The sequence below is a fragment of the Hemitrygon akajei genome, unplaced genomic scaffold (genome assembly GCF_048418815.1).
Source record: "Hemitrygon akajei unplaced genomic scaffold, sHemAka1.3 Scf000033, whole genome shotgun sequence".
NCBI classification, from domain to species: Eukaryota; Metazoa; Chordata; class Chondrichthyes; order Myliobatiformes; family Dasyatidae; genus Hemitrygon; species Hemitrygon akajei.
Window position 1 is genome coordinate 2,036,303 of NW_027331919.1, and position 13,801 is coordinate 2,050,103.

General features: G+C 46.4%; 1 long non-coding RNA gene across 2 annotated transcripts; it reads right to left on the minus strand.

The window, feature by feature from the left end:
• Positions 1-4,141: 4,141 nt before the first annotated feature.
• On the minus strand, positions 4,142-11,541 carry LOC140719954 (uncharacterized). 2 transcript variants are annotated; one of them, XR_012097059.1, is made up of 4 exons: positions 11,455-11,541; positions 9,158-9,257; positions 8,958-9,049; positions 4,142-4,335 (listed from the first exon to the last, which is right to left on the minus strand). It is a non-coding gene; the product is annotated as an uncharacterized lncRNA (long non-coding RNA). The 2 variants fall into 2 exon arrangements; XR_012097058.1 differs by having other exon boundaries at positions 4,142-4,366.
• Positions 11,542-13,801: the final 2,260 nt, after the last annotated feature.

Sequence of the window (13,801 nt, forward strand, 5' to 3'; positions counted from 1 at the left end):
GGACGTTGATGGACAAATGTAGAAAAGTATTTGTGGATTATGTAGAGGGATGTCAGAGATTACAGCGGGAGATTGATTGGATGCAATACTGGTCTGAGACGGAGCAGATGGAGTTTAACCCAGTTACGTGGGAAGTGGTTCAGTTCGGTAGATCAATTAATATGGCAGAATATTGTATTAATCCTAAGAATATTAGCAATGTGGAGGATCAGAGAGATCTTGAGTTCTGAGCCCCCTGACCAACCCCACTCGGAGTACTGTGCTCTGTTCTGGTCGCCTCACTACGGAGGGATGTGGAAGCCATAGAAAGAGTGCAGAGGAGATTTAGAGAGATGTTTCCTCGATTGATGAGCATGCCTTATGATAATAGGTTGTGAACTTTGCCTTTGATCCTTGGAGCGACGGAGGCCGAGAGGTGACCGGACAGCGGTGGAAAAGTTGATGAGAGGCACTAATCCTGTGTATAGTCAAAGGCTTTTTTTTTTCCCAGGGCTGAAATGTTCGCCACAAGAGGACACAGGTTTAAGGAGCTGGGAAGTAGGTACAGAGGAGATGTCAGGGGTATACATTTTACTCAGAAAGTGGTGAGTGCGTGGGAAATGGCTGCCGGCAACGGTGGTGGAGACGGATACGATAGGGTATTTTAAGAGACTTTCAGATGGGTAGATGGACTCAGAGAAGGTCTACAGGTAAGCCTAGTAATTTCAAAAGAGGGATGCGTTCGGTACAAATGTATGGGCCGAAGAGCCTGTATTGTGCTGTAGGTTTTCTATGATTATATGAAAACTACGCAACACAGAACATGTGTCCCAACAACAGACCATCCAGGACTCTCGGTCTCTCCACAGAGTCTCCGTTTGTTACCCATTTTAACGAAACCCCTTTCACGACAGCTCGACTCCGCTCTCCCTCACATTCCCTTCTGAGCCACAGACATTAACAGAGACACCAAACTGCTGTCAGCAACTACCACCACACACACACACACACACACACACACACACACACACACACACACACACACACACACACACACACACCTTGTCTCTGTTTCTGTATGTGTGTAAGGGTGGGGGAGGGGGGGTGTGGTAGAGAACGGAATGAGCGGACCGGATGTTACTTACATTTTCAGAAGGCGTTGATAAGGTGCTACACATGAGGCTGGTTGACAACATTAAATCCTATGGCATTACAGGAAAAATAGTGACAATAGACAATAGACAGTAGGTGCAGAAACAGACCATTCGGCCGTTCGAGCCTGCTGATAGCTGATCATCTACTATTAATACCCGGTTCCTGAATTGTCCTCATATCCTTTGATTCCCCTATCCATCAGATACCTATCTAGCTCCTTCATGAAAGCATCTAGAGAATTGACCTCCACTGCCTTCTGAGGCAGTGCATTCCAGACCCCCACAACTCTCTGGGAGAAGAAGTTTTTCCTTAACTCTATCCTAAATGATCTACCCCTTATTCTTAAACCATGCCCTCTATAACTGGACTCTCCCAGCATCTTGAACATATTTCCTGCCTCTATCTTGTCCAATCCTTAATAATCTTATATGTTGCAATCAGATCACCTCTCAATCTCCTTAATTCCATCGTGTACAAGCGCAGTCTCTCTGACCTCTCAGGGTAAGACAGTCCGGACATCCCAGAAATTATCCTTGTGAAACTACATTGCACTTCCTCTACAGCCAGGATGTCCTTCCTTAACCCTGGAGACCAAACTGTACACAATACTCCGTGTGGTATCATCAGGGACCTGTACAAATGCAAAAGGATTTCCTTGCTCTTGTACTCAATTCCTTTGTAACAAAAGCCAACATTCCATTAGCCTTCTTCACTGCCTGCTGCACTTGCTAATTTCACCTTCAGTGACTGATGAACAAGGACTCCTAGATCTCTTTGTATTTCTCCCTACCCAACTCTACACCGTTCAGATAATAATCTGCCTTCCTGTTCTTCCTCCCAAAGTTGATAACCTCACACTTTTTCACATTAAACGTAATCTGCCAAGTATCTGCCCACTCACGCCGACCTATCCAAGTCCCCCTGAATTCTCCTAACATCCTCATCACATGTCACACTGCCACCCAGCTTAGTATCATCAGCAAGCTTGCTGATGCTATTCTCAATGCGTTCATCTAAATCGTTGATGTAAATCGTAAAGAGGTTTGGTCCCAATACCGAACCCTGTGGCACCCCACTAGTCACCACCTGCCATTCCAAGAAACTCCCATTCACCGCTACCCTTTGCTTTCTACCTGCCAACCAGTTTTCTATCCATGTCAATACCTTCCCCCCAATGCCATGAGCTCTGATTTACCCAACAATCTCCTATGTGGGACCTTATCAAAAGCCTTCTGAAAATCGAGTTACACTACATCCACTGGATCTCCCTTGTCTCACTTCCTGTTTACATCCTCGAATAATTCCAGTAGATTAGTCAAGCATGAGTTGCCCTTGGTAAATCCATGCTGGCTCGGCCTAATCCTATCACTGCTATCTAGATATGCCACTATTTCATCTTTAATAATGGACTCTAGCATCTTCCCCACCACTGATGTCAGGCTGACAGGGCGATAGTTCTCTGTTTTCTCCCTCCCTCCTTTCTTAAAAAGTGGATAACATTAGCCGTTCTCCAAACCTCAGGAACTGATCCTGAATCTCAGGAACATTGGAAAATGATTACCAATGCATCCGCAATTTCCAGAGCCACCTCTCTTAGTAGCCTAGGATGCAGAACATCTGGACCGGGGGGATTTGCTAGCCTTCAGTCCCATCATTCTACAAATCACCGTTTCCTTCCTAATGTCAATTTGTTTCATTTCTCTGTTACCCTATGTCCTTGGCCCATCCATACATTTGGGAGATTGCAGAGTGGTGATATAATGGGCACTACAGGGAGTGGTGTTCACGCAGGCATGGGGTCAGAAATGTGAAGTAGATCGGGCACCATCGTAGCACACTCTAATGGAGTCAGGAAAAACTGTGCAACTTCTCTCTCATCGTTCTTTACACTCACCAATACCCAGCCTTTCGGCGTTCGAGTCTTGAATTGAGTGTGCCGCTCAGAGATGGTGTGTGTGTGTGTGTGTGTGTGTGTGTGTGTGTGTGTGGTGTGTGTGTGTGTGTGTGTGTGTGTGTGGTGTGTGTGTGTGTGTGTGTGTGTGTGTGTGTGTGTGTGTGTGGTGGTGTGTGTGTGTGACTGGATCATGTGCTGCGGGAAAGGCAAGGAAAGGAGAAGAGTCCACGGAAAGGGTGTTAATTTTCCAGGTAGTGAAGCAAGTGGTGTGGAACCACACGACCGGCCTGTGCATACAGAGATGTGGAGAAGCTCAGATCCTGGTGATAGATATCCAGTGGAAGGGGAGAGGTGTAATACTAGATATCATCTCTCCCTTATACTCCCCACTATTGCCTGGGACACAGACGGGGAGGATGAAGGGAATGGCGGGAGACGTAGATGGGGAACGATTAGCAGATGCGGTGTATCTCGGGGACGGAGATGGGTGTAGGGAACGTACAGGATGTGAGGGGGGTATAGAAAGTGTGAGAAATAGAGGCAGCAAAGCAAAAGAGAAGAGATGCGCGCAGAAAGAGAGAGAGAGAGCCAGAGGGAGCTAGAGACATAGAGAGTAAGGGGTAGAGAGAGTGTATGGGCGTAGAGTGGACGAGTAAGAGAGAGAAGAAACAGAACAATATCCCCTGGAACATACGAACAATCACGACTGGGGTCAGACACAGAGTGAATCTCCCTCACACCGTACCATCGCACACTCCGGGGTCAGACACAGAGTGAATCTCCCTCCACACCGTCCCATCACACACTCCCGGGGTCAGACACAGAGTGAATCTCCCTCCACATCATTCCATCACACACTCCCAGGGTTAGAAACAGAGTGAAGATCCCTCGCACCGTCCCATCACATACTCCCTGGGACAGACACAGAGTGAATCTCCCTCCACACCGTCCCATCACACAGTCCTCTGGGACAGACACCGACTCTTTCGCTCTCTAACTCTGTTTGACTGTCCGTTTGTCTGTCTGTCTATCTGTCTGTATCTCTCTCTCTCATTCTCGCTCTCTGTCCTTAAGATTAGTAGCGTGGGGATCGGCCCTTTACCTCACCTTTCCTGCTTGTCAACCAGTTGCAGAATTTGCTTTCGGGGATAGAGAGCTTCTTGTTGAGGGTGAGACAGTTGGTCTGGCCGAGGACCAGAAGAGAATTCGCGGTTATCCTGGATTCAACGTCTGAATGCAACTCATGGACATTAGACGATATCGGCACCGGTCTCTGTTCGTCTTGTTCCCAAAGGGTCTAGTAGTCTCTGTCGGAAGTGATAGGAGAGTGACTAATATCTGTCAAAAAGAAAAGAAAGCTTACCGAAGGGGTTCATAGATTTAGGTAATGTTAGAGATCTAGAAGACGATAAGGCTAATAGGAAGGAGCATAAGAATGAAATTTGGAGAGCCAGAAGGGGCCATGTGAAGGCCTTGGCGGGCAGGATTAAGGAAGACCAAAAGGCATTCTGCAAGTATGTGAAGGACAAGAGGATAAGACGTGAAAGAATTGGACCATCAAGTGTGACAGTGGGAAAGTGTGCATGGAACCGTATGAAATAGCAGAGGTACTTAATGAATACTTTGCTTCAGTAGTCCCTGTGCAAAAGGATCTAGGAGATATTAGTGATAACTTGCAGCAGCATGAAATGCTTGAAAATGTAGATATTATGAAAGAGGATATGCTGGAACTTTCAAAAGATCAAGTTGGAAAAGTCACTGGGACCGGATGAGATGTAACCCAGGCTACCATGAGAGGCGCGGGAGGAGATTACTGAGCCTCTGCCGATGATCTTCGAATGATCAGTGGGGACGAATCATCAGTTCGTGGAGGATTGGAGGGTTGCGAACGTTATTCCTTTATTAAAGAAAGGTAGTAGAGATAGCCAGGAAATTATAGACCAATGAGTCTTACATCACCGGTTGGAAAGTTGATGGAGAAGATCCTGAGAGGCAATATTTATGAACTTTTTGAGCGGTATGATATGATTAGGAATAGTCAGAATGGCTTTCTCAAGGGCAAGTTGTGCCTTAAGAGCCTGATTGATTTTTTTTGAGGATGTGACTAAACACGTTGATGAAGGAAGAACAGTAGAAGTAGTGTATATGGATTTCAGCAAGGCATTTGATAAGGTTCCCCGTGAATGGCTTATTGAGGAAGTAAAGAGTCATGGGATATAAGAGGGATATGGTCTTATGGATCCAGAACTGGCTTTCCCACAAAAGGCAAAGAGTGGGAATGTACGGTTCATATTCTGCATGGGGGTCGTTGATCAGTGCTGTGCCTCAGGGATCTGTTCTGGAACCCCTACTGTTCGTGATTTTTATCAATGACCTGTATGAGAAATAGAGGTATGGGTTAGTAAGTATTCTGAGTGACACAAATGCTGGAGTTGTTGTGGGTTGTGTAACGGTCTGTCAGCGATTAGAGCGGGACATTGATTGGATGCAAAACTGGGCTGAGAAACGGCAGATGGAGTTCAATCCAGATACGTGTGAAGTTGTTCAGTTTGGTAGGTCAATAGTATGGCAGAATATAGTGCTAATGGTAAGACTCTTGGCAGTGTGGAGGATCAGAGCGATCTTGGGGTCCGAGTCCATAGGACGCTCAAAGCAGCTGTGCAGGTTGACTCTGTGGTTTAGAAGGCGTACGGTGTATTTGCCTTCATCAATCGTGGAATACAAATTAGAGCCGAGATGTAATGTTGCAGCTATATATGCCCCTGACCAGACACCACTTGGAGCACTGTGCTCAGTACTGGTTTCCTCACTACCGGAAGAATGTTTAACCATAGAAAGGGTGCAGAGAAGATTTACAGGATGTTTCCCCGATTGGGGATCATGCATTATTATATACAGGTTCAGTGAACGCGGCCTTTTCTCCTTGGAGCGACGGAGGATGAGAGGTGACCTGATAAAGGTGGAATAGATGATGAGAGGCATAGATCGTGTGGATAGTCAGAGGCTTTTTCCCATGGCTGAAATGGTTGCCACAAGAGGACACAGGTATAAGGTGCTGGGGACTAGGTAAACAGAAGATGTCAGGGGGATGTTTTTTTTACTCAGAGAGTGGTGAGAGCGTGGAATGGGCTGCCGGCAACGGTGGTGGAGGCGGACACAATAGGCACTTTTAAGAGACTTTGTGTGTGAGCTTAGAAAATAGAGGGCTATGTATAAGCCCAGCAATTTCTAAAGTAGGGAGATGATGGGCGCAGCTTTGTGGGCCGAAGGGCCTCTATCATGCTGTACGTTTCCTATGTTTCTATATTTCCATCCATGAAGCCTCACTTAGAGAAGTTGTCCTGTCTGTTCTGACTGTGTTTTGTGGTGACATTTGCTCAGCACTGTAATGTCACCCCTCCTCCTTTAATTCTTCCGTTTTCTCACGTCCTAAAAATAGGGAAACCCGAAATATCTTGCTGTCCTGCTTGTTCCTCCTACACCCAATTCTCAATAATGGCTGCAATATCATATTCACTGCGTTTGATTCATGTCCTGAGCTCAACTGCGATTTTCAGAAGCTTCCAGCATTGAAATATACGGAGCTCAGGGCACCAATCGCATGATGCACAACCTTTTGATTCCTGCCTTTTTCAGAGGGACTTAACAATATCTGTTTCCATATCGACTCCGCTATCTGCTCTCGAACTCTGAATCCCATCCCCTTGCAAATCGAGTTCAACAACTCTCCCAAAAACTCTCATGCACAGTACTGACAAACCTTCCCGCTGGGATATCAATTGCCCTCTAGTTTATGTGCAAACCGTCTTCCATCTCTTCTGTTGACATCTCACGTTCCTTGGAATAAACACAATGAATTCTGAAGCCCTCCCACCTGCACCGTAGCTTGAGCCACGTGCTAAACTGTATGGTCTTCCTAGGTCTGGGCACACTGGGAAGGGTGGTGTTCCTGTCCTTTAATTTAATAGCTAAATCTCTGACCTCACTGTGCAGAACCACCTTCCCTACATACCGATTTCATTGGTACATATATGGACCAGGGAATCGAGCTGCTCACTCACCTACTTGAGTATCATAGAATATTTTTTGGAATTGCAGTTGAACCTCTTTCTAATGCACTTAAGTCAACTACATTATTTCAAGGTGTTAGGAGGGGGGGTCACAGAACATTGCCATTGAAATCCTCTCAATTCACATCTGACCCTGTCGTGCGCTCCACCCTCAAAAATTTTAAATCAATTTCCCTACCACTATACGTTCACATCAGTTCAGTTTTGGGTCCCATTCATAGAGGCCATCTATTTCTTTCCTACACACTCGATTCAGTTTTTAGACAATGGGGTTTGAAGCGTCTTGTGCGCATTAAGGATTTGTGCACTGAAAATATATTTAACAGTTTTGATCACCTGTGCAGTAAATATGGCCTTCCGCATCATCATTTTAGATAGATAGATAGATAGATAGATAGATAGATAGATAGATAGATAGATAGATAGATAGATAATAGATAGATAGATAGATAGATAGATAGATAGATACTTTATTCATCCCCATGGGGAAATTCAACTTTTTTCTAATGTCCCATACACTTGTTGTAGCAAAACTAATTACATACAATACTTAACTCAGTAAAAAAATATGATATGCATCTAAATCACTATCTCAAAAAAGCATAATAATAGCTTTTAAAAGTTTCTTAAGTCCTGGCGGTAGAATTGTAAAGCCTAATGGCATTGGGGAGTATTGACCTCTTCATCCTGTCTGAGGAGCATTGCATCGATAGTAACCTGTCGCTGAAACTGCTTCTCTGTCTCTGGATGGTGCTATGTAGAGGATGTTCAGAGTTATCCATAATTGACCGTAGCCTACTCAGCGCCCTTCGCTCAGCTACCTACCGATGTTAAACTCTCCAGTACTTTGCCCACGACAGAGCCCGCCTTCCTTACCAGCTTATTAAGACGTGAGGCCGTCCCTCTTCTTAATGCTTCCTCCCCAACACGCCACCACAAAGAAGAGGGCGCTCTCCACAACTGACCTATAGAACATCTTCAGCATCTCACTACAGACATTGAATGACGCCAACCTTCTTAGGAAGTACAGTCGACTCTGTGCCTTCCTGCACAAGGCATCTGTGTTGGCAGTCCAGTCTAGCTTCTCGTCTAACTGTACTCCCAGATACTTGTAGGTCTTAACCTGCTTCACACATTCTCCATTAATGATCACTGGCTCCATATGAGGCCCAGATCTCCTAAAGTCCACCACCATCTCCTTGGTCTTAGTGATATTGAGACGCAGGTAGTTTGAGTTGCACCATATCACAAAGTCCTGTATCAGTTTCCTATACTCCTCCTCCTGTCCATTCCTGACTATTTTATTTTCAATACCTGCATATTCTCCACTTTGTCAGGAAAAATCTCCCCCTTTTCTGATATACCACCTGCTATGTTGTGGGACAAACTCACTCTTAGCTTTAATAATAAAGGGCTGATCTCTGTACAATACTCTCAGCTGATGTCTTTGTGAGTTCAAGATCTAAATAAAACTACGACTAGCTGGGAGGATGACCTTGGTGTGGATCTGGCTGAGGAATATTGGGAAAAGCACTGAATATGGTCCATTCCTCGTCATCATGTGCTAGACTGGGGCTCATACAATTTAAAGTTTTACACGGTATATTTAAATAAAGCCAGGCGTGCTGAGATATATCCCGGGACAGACACAGGCTGTGACAGATGTTCCTTCCCTCCGGCTGGTTTAGTGCATGCATTTTGGTCTTGCCCTCGGCTTGATGGCTACTGGGCACTGGTTTATAAAATATCAGTGAGGTTTTGTGGTGACACTGAGACCTTGCCCGCTTATAATTTGTATTTGGTGTGGCAGATGATGTTTTGGATTGAAATGCAAACCAGTCGGATATCATTTCACTTACATCGCTTTTGGCCCGTAGGAGAATCTTGCTGGTCTGGAAATCCGCCACTCCCCCATCTGCTGCTGCTTGGTTAGAGGACGTAATATTTTATTCTGAAATTAGAAAAGATTAAATTCACTCTGAGGGCGTCTGTGAGGAAGTTCTATTCGAAATGGGGGCCTTTCTTGTCATATTTTGGTAGTCCTTAAGGAATTACCTACCGGTTGAGGGCATTGGATTGTAGTTGGAAAGTTGCTTCCCTTTTAACACGCATATGGTTTACCTCACAGGGTTGTTGATGAATAGTAATATGAGTGTATTCTAGATCATAAGAACATAAACATAAGAACATAAGAGATAGGAGCAGGAGTAGGCCAATCGGCCCCTCAAGCCTGCTCTGCCATTCAACAAGATCATGGCTGATCCAATCTTAACTCTAGTTTTCACCGAATCCCCAAGGCAACAGTGCCAACCAACAGGGCACCATGCCGCCCATTTTATTTATTATTCATCCCGCCCAAACCCATGTGATCACCCGGGGGAAAAAAAACCGAGTTGCCAATTGAGGAGAAAAAAATCTGGAAAATTCCTCTCCGACCCATCCAGGCTATCGAAAACTGGTCCAGGAGATCACATGGCTGATCTAAACCTAGCCTCATGTCCACTTACCTGCTCGCTCACACGTATCCCCTAATGCCACTTTTATCCAGGAAAATGTCTATCTCCGTTTTGAATTTATTGAGTGTAGTAGCTTCCACAGCTCTCTGGGGCAGTAAATTCTAAAGCCCCCCACTGCCCTCTGAGTGAAGAAATTTCTCCGCAACTCAGTCCTTGAACGGCATCCCCTTATTTTAAGATTATGTCCCCTATTCCTAGTTTCACCCATCATTGGGAACATTCTCCCCGCATCCACCCGATCAAGCCCCTTCACAATCTTATATGGTTCAATAAGATCGTCTCTCATTCTTCGGAACTCCAATGAGTAGAGTCCCAATCTACTCAACCTCTCACCATACATCAACCCACCCATCCCCGGAATTAACCTAGTGAACCTTCTCTGCACTGCCTCGCGAGCCAGTATGTCCTTTCTTAAATATGGACACCAGAACTGCACGCAGTACTCCAGGTGTGGTCTCACCAATACCCGGTACAACTGCAGTAAGACCTCTCTGTTCTTATCCCCTAGCAACTCCATCCCCCTAGCAATAAAAGCCAGCATTCCATTGGCCTTCTTAACCACCTGCTGCACTTGCATACTAACTTTTTGTGTTTCCTGCAGCAGGACCCACAGTTCCCTTTGCACAGAAGCACTTTCCAGTTTCTCTCCATTTAGATAATAACTTCCTCTATTATTCTTCCTGCCAAAGTGCAAGACCTCACACTTGTCAGTATTATATTTCATCTGCCAAATGTCTGCCCAATCACTCAGCCTATCTATGTCCCCCTGCAGGGTTTCAATGTCCTCCGCACTCATTACACTCCCTCCCATCTTTGTGTCATCAGCAAACTTCGATACGTTGCACATAGTCCCTTTCTCCAAATCATTAATATAGATTGTAAAGAGTTGGGGTCCCAACACCGACCCCTACGGAACACCACTAGTCACCAACTGCCAGTCTGAGAATAAACCATTTATCCCAACTCTCTGTTTTCTGTTAGAAAGCCAGTCCTCCACCCATGCCAGAATATTATCCCCAATCCCATAATTTTTTTCTTTAAGTTATAATCTTTGGATCACCTGAGATGTTGTAGATGTGTGTGGGCCTTCGTCTTGAAGTAGTGTGGGGGTATGGCTGTGAAATGTCCGTACTTGTATTTGTGAAGTGTTGTATTGTAAATACATTAGCTGCCATTGTATGTTCGGTGAGGGCGGGTGAGGGGAGGTTTTTATAGGGGTAAGATACAAAAGCAAAATGGAGGAAAATATAAACCATTATGTATTCCAGATTGTGCGGTTCCTTCAATAAAATATATTATTAAAAAAAGAATCATAGAGAAGGAATGGTGTGCTGTGAAAAGAGGAAGGAAGGGGAGGAGAGTGAGGCCACAGAAAGGGTGCTCAGATAGCAGCCATTGGAGCAGAACGTGTGAGGCACCATTTTCTGTCTCACTGTCTTTGTTTGGAGTCTGTTTAAACGCCGAAATCCACGGAACCATGGCCAGGAGTCACAGACAGAGCGTGAATCCCTCCATACAATCCCATCACACACTCCTGGAAACATACACTAAGTCACGCTCCCTCCTCAACGACCCATCACACACCCCCGGGATCATACACAGACTACAACTCCCCCATTCGTGTTTCAACCCACACTCCGGGGTCACACAAAGAGTGAAGCTCCGTCCAAACCGTCCAAACGCACGGTTCCTGGGTCTGATAACCAGCGAAGCTCCCTAAATATTATCCCATCACACTCCCGGTGTCAGACATGTGAAGTACCTCCCGCACATCGCAGCACAGCCTACCGGAGTGAGCCAAAGTACGAAACCCACTCCCTGCTTCGTTCTCCCCACTCACCAATACCCAGCGTTTCGGCTGTCCAGTAGTCTTGAATTGTGTGTGTCTCTCGGAGATGGTGTGTCTGTGTGGGCGGACTGTGTGCTGCCGTTAGAGGAAGGAAGGGGAGGAGAGAAGAGGCCAGGGAAAGGGTGGTGAGTTTGCAAACACTGATGCAAGTGGTGTGGAACATGTGACCGGCCTGAGCATGCAAAGTTGTGGAGAGATTCAGATCCTGGCGATCGATAGCCATGGTACGGGGAAGGTGAAACGCCAGCCATCATCTCTCCCTCATACTCCGCACAATTGCCTGTGTCACAGAGTGGGAGGAGAGTGGAGGGACGACGTAGATGGGGAGCGTTAAGCGGGTGGAGTTTATCTCGGTGACGGGGCGGGGCGTATGGGTACGGACGGGATGATGGAGGCGGCGAAGAGTGCAGGACAGGATGTGGGTCACGGAGACAGGGCTGCTTGTAGGCGAGGGATGGGTGACAGAGACGGGAGTGGTTTTGAAGAGGGAGCGTGTTATGCATACGGGGAGGACTGTATTCAAGTTACACTGCAGGGCCTGACTCTGTGTTGGTATCGTTGAGTGGTGAGATCCTGCTGTGGTGCAGAGCCTGTTCCTGTGTCAGTGTCACGATGAGGGGCGTGTTCATGTCAGATGAGGGTTGTGGCAGTGACACCGAAACACTTTCAGTGTCCCATTGAAGAACAGCTCCGTGTCACAGTGAGGGTTGTGTGTCTCGTTCATAGCTTGAGCAAACGGTACTGTCCCACCTGCAATCAAGTCTCACTAATATCTACCGTGTCAGGCTTAGAGACGTTGACCCCTGACCCGAGCGCATCTGCCCTTCAAACAATACTTCCTGCATTGAAACGCACGACGCTCAGGACATGAGTCCCAGCAGGCTCAACCTTTTGCTTCTTGACTTTTTCAGAAGTCCTAGCAACATCTGTCTCAACAACCACTCAACTATCTGTAATAGCGTTCATGTTTACATGTCCCTGACACTCTAGTTTATACCCCACTCTCGCCTTCTAATGGCAAACCTTACCGCTGGGATATTAATTCGATTCCAGTTCTGGTGTAAAGTGAGAGAGCTGCTCATGGGAGAGGAAATGAAGGATCTGAGCAAGGTGAAGGCTGTGTGGCGCGGCCTCCAGGCAGGAGCCTGTGCTGCCCCCCAGTGTTCGCTCGGCAGAATGCAATCTGTGTTGTGAACCATTGTAGATTACCGTAGCATCAAAATACCCAGGGGCCTCAAGCTGCATAAATGTGCGTGTGTGTGTGTGTGTGTGTGTGTGTGTGTGTGTGTGTGTGTGTGTGTGTGTGTGCGCGCGCGCGCGTGTGTGTGTGTGTGTGTGTGTGTCTGTGTGTGTGTGTGTGTGTGTGTGTGTCTGTGTGTGTGTGTGTGTATGTGTGTGTGTCTGTGTGTGTGTGTGTGTGTGTGTGTGTCTGTGTGTGTGTGTACATAATGCGTGAATGTACTGACCATCATCCTACGTATGCTTGCTATTTTTATATTTTGTACATACGAAGTGTGCTTAAACCCTAGCTTTTTAGCCACATTTTAAACTGAATATTCTTTCTAATTTTGTACACGCCTGCACATGCATAAGTTTTGAGAGCAGACTCCCATTCTCTACCTATATACTGGTGACGATACTGACCGCTTACCTTCGAGGAATCTCCTTCTCGTCCACAGTACCTCATTCCGTTCCCCTAACAAAGACAATCCTATCGGTACAGCTCGCCAGATTTCACCCCTTATTCCTGGCTGAGCTACGGAACCAACGTCAGTGCCACAGACCTGACCGGTGAGACATTCCCCTGCTTTCTCATTTGCATCTCTCTCTTCCCATCCAGAAGTATCCAAAATTTTATTGAGCGGGTTGGCCACAAGAGGTCTCTGCACTGGAGATGGCTGTTTAACCCGCTTCACCTTCCTCTCTGTCACCCAGTTTCCTGTACCCTACACCGTGGGTGTAAATACCTCTCTATATGTCTTTCCTCTCACCCCCTCAGCTTCCCGAATGATCCCCGGTTCATCCAGTTCCATTTCCTATGCTGTTACACAGAATGTCACAGAGAGATGCGTCTGGGTGTCACGGTATGGGGTCACTCAGCTTCCGGTCGGGGTTGTGACCATGTGATGGTGAGGGGTGTGTAGGTGTGACAGTGACAGCTGTGTGTCTCGCTCACTGCGTACGCTGTCTGTGAATCTGTCTTTTGGCCCCTCCTGCAGAGCAGTGAACGTAAATTACCGAACATAACAGACACTTCGGCCCACAATGTTGTGATATGCCAATTGAGCTGTATCACATCTGACTGCACAACAACCATCTCCCTGCGTTCCCTGCACAT